Genomic DNA, 8,154 nt, shown 5'->3' with positions numbered 1-8,154 from the left:
TCGATGACTAGGCAAGTACATTGATTAATTATATAAAATAAAAAAATATTTGTGTGTGTAAGTATATAATAAGTAAATTCGGCCTTATGCTATTGACATGTATAAGTTTGAAAGATTATTAAATAATTATAACTAAAATGTCTTGAGATTAATGAATGTTTAGTAATTGTTGTATAATGTTCATTCGGCTTCGGTAAAATTATCAAAGGAATTATATGATTCACATTTTTTTTATATTATGCTAAAAACTTACTAAGCTAAGTTAACTTACTTTGTATTTTTATTAATCTTTGTTTTATAGATTTTTGAAGGTTGTTACGAGCTCGAGGATTCGTCAGTAAAGCTCATCACACTATCAAATAACTACAGTATCTTATAAGTTGAAATTTATTTTGGGATTATGGCATGTATAGACTAGCTTTGAAGTTTGCTTAAATTCGAATGTGTATATATTTAAGCCATGCAAAAATGGCTGAATTAGCTTGTTGTGTTCGGTTTTGGGTGAATGATGGGTTATGCATATTTTGATTCGGGTTTGGCATTTTATGGATAGTAGTACATATGTGTGAAAGTTATATGTGACTTATTGCATTAGTAGTAAAGTGAATATATAATATGAACTATAAATGGAAGTGTATTTATAGATGTCAACGATGAGTTACTTTATTATTATTAGGGTGAATGAATGTTTATATGTTTGTTTGTGTATTGATTTGGATTTGTGGTTTGGATACGAAATTTGAAAATGGTATGTTTAAATGTGGGAGTTGGATTTAAATGGAAGTTTATATGAATATGTTGTTAAATTAATGGGTTTGCCGTTGGATATAAATTTGATATTTGTTTATATCATATAATATCATGGTATGTATTAAGTGATTTATATACATAAACGGAACATGAAATGCTTAGTTTGTATGGTAAGGAAATGACATATGAACTTGGAAGTGATTTAATTATGAGCATGCATGTGCATGCATAAAAATGATTAATTCAATTATAATTAGTTTTTAAACAGGTTCATGATAAGTTGTATATGCATTGGAATTTGATAGATAATTTGGTTAGTAAGGTTAGTTTTATTTCAAGTAGATAATGCAATTTAAATTGGTAATAGTTGGACCACATTGATTCGATTATTTAGTAGATTAAATTTGGCTATGCTTGGGTGAGCATTCGGTTATAAGAAGGATAAATTGGTTTGGTCATCTAATTTTATTATAAGCATATTTATATTCGATTTATTTTACAAATGGAACCATTAAATATATGTCTATATATTATTATTGAATGTGAACGGATCATTTTTAAATTATAGTAAATTGTATCATTTCTTTTATGAAATAAGTTTGTTCATAATATGAAATGGTTAATGATGCATTCATCTAAAAATATCGAACCATGTTTAAACATGAATATATATATAAAAGTATGTCTTGCTTTGAACATTAAAATTTGCACTTGTGCTTAGTAATACCTTTTGACCCCAATCCGGCGACGGACACAGATTAGGGGTGTTACACTACAAATTCCTAAGATTCAAATGGGACTCGGTAATCGTCGGATATGGGATCGGTATTTATACATAGCAATTATACAAATCACATACATATAATTCAATTTAAAACATATAAATATACAATTTAATTACACAAACTTACCTCGACGAGTGTACGTTGGTACGGAGACGGCTAATCCAATATTTTCTCTTTATCTTGATCTAACTCTGTACGAGGTCTGATAGGATCTATACGAATAAATTTAACTCATTTCAATATAATTCTCATTCAATTTAATCCAACATGGAATTTTGGCAAAATTACCATTTCACCCTATACTTTTAATTCCTTTGTAATTTAGTCCTTAGGTTCAAAAAAATGAAATTCATACAATTTAATCCTTACTCAAGCCTAGACAATTTTTATACATATTAATAGCAGCCCATATATTTCACAAAATTTATAAATTTTATCATAAATTTATCACCTTTTTCAATTTAGCCTCTAATTGACAATTTTACCAAAAATCTCTTTACAAAAATTATATATCTAATAGCAACCATTCATTTTCTATCATCAAACTTCAAAATTCAAGCATGTTCATCAATGAAAAAACTCTAATACTTTAATAGTTTTGCAAATTAATCCCCGAGCTAGCTAGATTAAGCTACTACGATCTCGGAAAATAGAAATCATCAAAAACGGGACAAAAATTTATATCTAATTGAGCAAAATAAGCTTGCTGAGATTTCAAGCTTCCATGGCTAAGTTTTCTTTTTAATTTTGGTGGAAGATGATGATAATGAATAATAATAGTTTATTTTATTTTATTTATCATTTAATACCTATTTACTAATTTAACCTTAAAAATAAATCAAAATTTCAATAATAACAACCCATACTTATCCACTAACAACTTTAATGGCTAATTACTATATAAGGAAATCCACTTTAAAATTCTATAGCTATTTAATACATTTAGCTATTAAAACACAACATTTGCACTTTACGCAATTTAGTTTTTTTTATCAAATTATTCATGTAAACGGTAAAATTTCTTAACTAAATTTTTATATGGTATTTCTATCATACTGTAGACCATATAATAAGAAAATAATTTTTTTTACTTCGGATTTGTGGTCCCAAAATTACTGTTCTGATTTCACCGAAAACCGACTGTTACAAAATAAATATATCAAAATTATCCAAAATCAAGTGTCAAATTCAAATAAAAATCGAAAATGATTCGTATCAATATACTGAATGACCCAAACTTGAAAAGTTAATCCTACTTATACGAATTCATATCCGATTAACATAGTTTAACCATAAAAATTAACCATTCGAGAGTAGAAATAACAATAACACAAAATGATTAGAAAGTAGCTTTTGTAAATAAATTTCAAATTTTGAGCGAACTAGACTTTGAGCAAACATGTGATACGACATGATTGACAATCATCTCTAAATAATATTTGATTTTAAATGGACTGTTTCCAAGTACCACAGAGTTGTGTGGATTATCCAGCTCCATTCATTTAAATAATTTTAAGAATATTTTGAAAAATTAATTAAAATGGTATAAATATCAAATATAATTTATATTTTTAAACATTAAAATAAACTATTTAACTTAAAATTTTTTAAATTAACAAATAATTAGACGAAATAAAAGTAAATATTTTTTTCCACAACATTTGAATTAAGTAGAGAGATCAACTCTCGTATTGTAAGATGGGTGAAAACACTTGATGATTTATACCAAAAAAATAATCACCCAATTCCATGGGTGGGCTGACATAGTTAAATAAATACACAATCGTATGTAGATTTTATATTATATTTAAATTATGTAAAAACTATCGGATCGAGTGCACGTCCACAAAGGATGAATAAAATGCAAAAATGGTAAGGGGAGAGGAATGGGATCACGTGGGCTCAGCCCCGTTAATACTATGGACCCATCACGTGGGACCCACGCACCAACCCAACTTGTTCAAGCTTTGGATGGATCAATTTTTTTAAAAAATTATTATATTGTAATAACTTTGTTTTTAATATTTAATATTTAATTTATGTGATTAATTTTAAAATATATAATATTGGATATATTATTGTAAAAATATTTCATTTGTATTACATTATTAAGTATCACCAGTAAAAAAAAAAAAAGCAAAAACAAAAATTGCATGAAAATGCGTAACAAAAGCTTTTTACATGCAACCACCACCACACCTCCACCGTTGCTGAGATTGTGCCCACTTTTTAATAAAAGGATTTCTTTTCTTGTCAGCTGAATTTATTGGACCCTATATCAGTTTTAGAAAATCGCCAAAAAAATAAAATAAAATTAGTAATTTGCTTTTAAGAATTTTATTGATTCTTTAAAAAAACTTTGTTTTATACTAAAAAACCAGCTAAACCATAAACCTAATAAAAATAACATTCCAAAAAGAAAACGCCCCTAGTTTTTGATAGAGAGGAGAATATTTATTTATTAATATAGAATTGTCACTAATTACTTAATCATATTTACACAGATTTATAAAACTGTTGTCACACAGTGTTCCAGCAGTAAGATTTTAATTAGCTTAATTGCATTTTGAATTAATTATTTTATTACAAGGAATAATTGGCCTTTGGGAACTGAGATTTTACTGCTTCAAAGGATTTAAACAATGTCGAGCCCCATCACCATGGCCTTTTTTTTCTTTACTCTTAATCTTGCTTAATTAATTATATTTGGATTCCAATAAATTAATGCCTTGGAACAGCATTACATGACAACAACAGTTGCATCCACTACACCAAAACAGACCTTTAGCGGCACCTTTTGTGGCGTTTGGATTAAAAACGCCCTAAAAATCGAGAATTAGCGGCGCAAATCATAAAACGCCGCTGAAGATGTATCAATAGCGGCGATTCTAATAAAACGCCGGTAAAAGTCAGACATACAGTGTCGTTTTTTGAATAAACGCCGTAAAAGAACATCTTTAGCGACGTTTACTACCAAGCGCCGCAAAAGCTCTTATCCAAAACGCAGCGCTTTGGTCTTGATGTATAGTAGCCTTAGTGGCGCTTATATTCAAACGCCGCTAAAGTATAGTATTAGCGGCGAGTACTGAAAAGCGCCGCAATATTTCTTAACCAAAACGCAGAGTTTGGTCTTGAGGTACATTAGGATTAGTGGCGCTTATTTAAAAACGCCGCTAACGCATAGTAGTAGCGGCGCTTATTGTAAAGCGTCGCAAAATATTAACCAAAACGCAGCGCTTTGGTCTTGATGTATACTACCAGTAGTGGCACTTATATTAAAACGCTACTAAAGAATAGTATTAGCAGCGAGTAGTGAAAAGCGCCGCAAGATTTCTTAACCAAAACGCAGAGTTTGGTCTTGCGGTATATTAGGATTAGTGGCGCTTATTGGAAAACGCCGCAAAATATTAACCAAAACGCAGCGCTTTGGTCTTGATGTATACTAGCAGTAGTGGCGCTTATATTAAAACGCTGCTAAAGAATAGTATTAGCGGCGAGTAGTGAAAAGCGCCGCAATATTTCTTAACCAAAACGCAGAGTTTGGTCTTGAGGTACATTACGATTAGTGGCACTTATTTGAAAACGCCGCTAAAGCATAGTATTAGCGGCGCTTATTGTAAAGCGCCGCAAAACATTAACCAAAACGCAGCGCTTTGGTCTTGATGTATACTACCAGTTGTGGCGCTTATGGTAAAACGCCGGTAAAACATATTATTAGCGGCGCGTTGTGGGAAGCGCCGCTAGATTATTATATATGTAGTTTATTATATAATGTAGGTTATTATATAATGTAGGAAATAGGATATTATATAATGTTTATTATTTTTGAATTCTAGTTTAGGGTTTAGAGTTTAGGGTTTAGGGTTTACGATGTAGGTTTAGTGTTTTTGGTTTAGGGTTTGAGAGTTTAGTGATTAAGGTTCAGTGATTATTATAAGTTAAAAAGTTTAATATTGTATATAGTTTAGGGTTTTAGGTTTAATCATTATATAATGTTTATTATTTTGTGAATATTAGAGTTTTGAGTTTAGGATTTATGATGTAGGTTTTGGTGTTTAGGGTTTAGAAGTTTAGAGTTTACGGTTTGAGGTTTAGGCCGCTTTAGTCATGTTAAGAGGTTAATTAGTGTTTTAGGGCTTGATGCTTGTGGTTAACGGTTTGCAGTTTATAATTTAAGGTTAAAATATATGTTTTGTACTACACACTAACATTAGCAACACGAATTCTTGAAAATATGGTTTAGGATTAATTATGGTTAATTTAGGGTTTAGGGTTTAATTTAAGTTTTTTATATTTTCTGAATCTAAAAAAGATATATATAAATTATCAATTTAAAAAATATAAATATATACCAAAATGGGTTAAATCCCAAAACCGTACATGAATAATGATTAAATGTTCAATTGTTTACATGAAGTTTAATTTGATACAGAGGTTTGTAAAATGTTAACACATGTTATTGATACAATTAACATCAATTTTTTATTTAATATGACATATATACATAAATATTTATGTTTATTAAAAATAAAATAATAAAAATATAAAAAAATATTGATATAATTAACTTATTTTTAAAAAAATTTCCATGCTCTTAGTGGCGTTTTACGAAAAACACCGCAAAATTATCCTAATTACCAGGGAAACGACTGCGTTTCGTTTTTTTTTTCGTTGCAAACGACGTCGTTTTGGTGGTTACTTAGTGGCGAAAGGTTGTAAACGCCGCAAATAGGTTCATTTAGTCATGAATACGTCGTCGTTTTTCGATGTTCTTAGTGGCGTTTTGTGGCAAAACGCCAGAAACTTGTCCTACTTTTTTTAAAAATGACATCGTTTGGACGGTTAATTTAGTGGCGCTTTTGTGTAAACGCCGCAACGTTAGTCGTTTAGTCACTGTTAATTGAGTGGCGCTTATGCCTAAACGCCACAAATTTGACTAACTGGCTGAGGAACGACATCGTTTGTAATTTTATTTTGTGGCGCTTTGTAATAAACGCCGCAAATGGGTTAATTTTGTCATAACTGTTTGGGAAACGTCATCGTTTTTGGGTTTGTTTAGTGGCGCTTATTTAGAAACGCCGCAAATTTGTTAGTTTAGTCATTGAAAACGTCGTCGTTTTTTAATGTTGTGAGTGGCGTTTTATGCCAAAACGCCAGAAATTTGACTGTCTGTTCCTGAAACGACTTCGTTTATGTGGACATTTTGTGGCGCTTATTTACAAACGCCACTATCAGTGGGTTCATTTATCTACCGAAACGACGTCGTTTTCTTTCCAGCCCTTTTAACCAGGCAAAACCCGATTCTTCTTCATCAGTTTCCCCCAATTGTTTAGCCGAAATCCCTAGCTTCCTTAGTCCCTAATCTCCCCAAACCCGACCAGCTTCACCGTGACCGTGACCGTCGCCTGCTTCATCACCATCGCCGTCTCATCTACTGCATCACTGTCACCGTCACCGTCACCGTCTCTCTCTGCTCCCGCAACCACCGGTAAGTTATATTTTTAGTGTGGGAAAAAATTATAATTTTTTTTCTTTCTGCCTCGTCTGCTTGGTTGTAATACAAAACATTGATGTTGTCTTCTTTTGCGACCGTCCCCAAACAATGCAGAAGTAATTGGGTGTTGTTAGTTTGCAGCATCAGTAACCCTTTCAAACCGGTACATTACTATTTTCTGGTTTGCTATTCTTTCTATTTTCTTTATTTAGTACACTGCTCTTTTCTATTTTCTTAATTTACTTGAGAATCATTTAGCCAACTAATCCATTATCATATTAGTTTCTCCAAAATAGGGAAATCCTACAAATGCATTATCATCTCATATATTAGTTAATTCTATATTCAGATTTTGATGGTGAGGTATTTTGCCAAATTAGATTGCATTTGTAAAATATGAAGAGTTGGATATGTGTAGAATAATTTCCTTACTTTTATCAAGGTATTTTAGCTTCTTTTAGAATCTGATTTGTAATTGTGAAGGCAATGGTTCAGATGTTATTTTATTTCAAGTGGTTTTGGGGTTTTCTCTCTTTCAATTTCCATGATTGGAGATGAGGGGGGATTCCAACTATATTGTCTTTTATCAAGGTAGTTAATTCTATTTTGGTATCATTCCTATTGATCGAAATATTTCCTATTGATAGTAAATTGAAATAATTGTAGATCTCGATCGGTATTAGTTCTACCATTGCGTACTGGCAATATTGATATAATAAGGAAATCAGACATGAATTTACCATTATATAAAGATGCTTCAATAATGTCTTTCAAAAGAAAAATAATAATAACAACAACAATAACAATTTGGTCTCGATAGAAAAAAGTAATGCAATAATAATTGAGCTCAGTCCTCACTCATTATCTTAAAAGAAATATTAATATTTAAAATAAACTTGAATGATTTGATATTATTCTCAATAATAATTTAAATTATTTTTTATTATATATTTTTAAAAATTGGTTGGTAGGGTTAAGTTTGGACAAAAAAATCTTGTCGACATAATACATTTAACTTACATTACTTACATAATACATAATAACTTACAACTTACATAATACATTTAACTTACAACTTACATAATACATTTGACTGACATAATACATTTAACTTACAACTTACAC

This window comes from Gossypium hirsutum, chromosome D09 (assembly GCF_007990345.1).
Source record: "Gossypium hirsutum isolate 1008001.06 chromosome D09, Gossypium_hirsutum_v2.1, whole genome shotgun sequence".
NCBI lineage: Eukaryota > Viridiplantae > Streptophyta > Magnoliopsida > Malvales > Malvaceae > Gossypium > Gossypium hirsutum.
The sequence above is the reverse complement of the archived record's forward strand: the minus strand, read 5'-3'. Positions refer to the sequence as shown.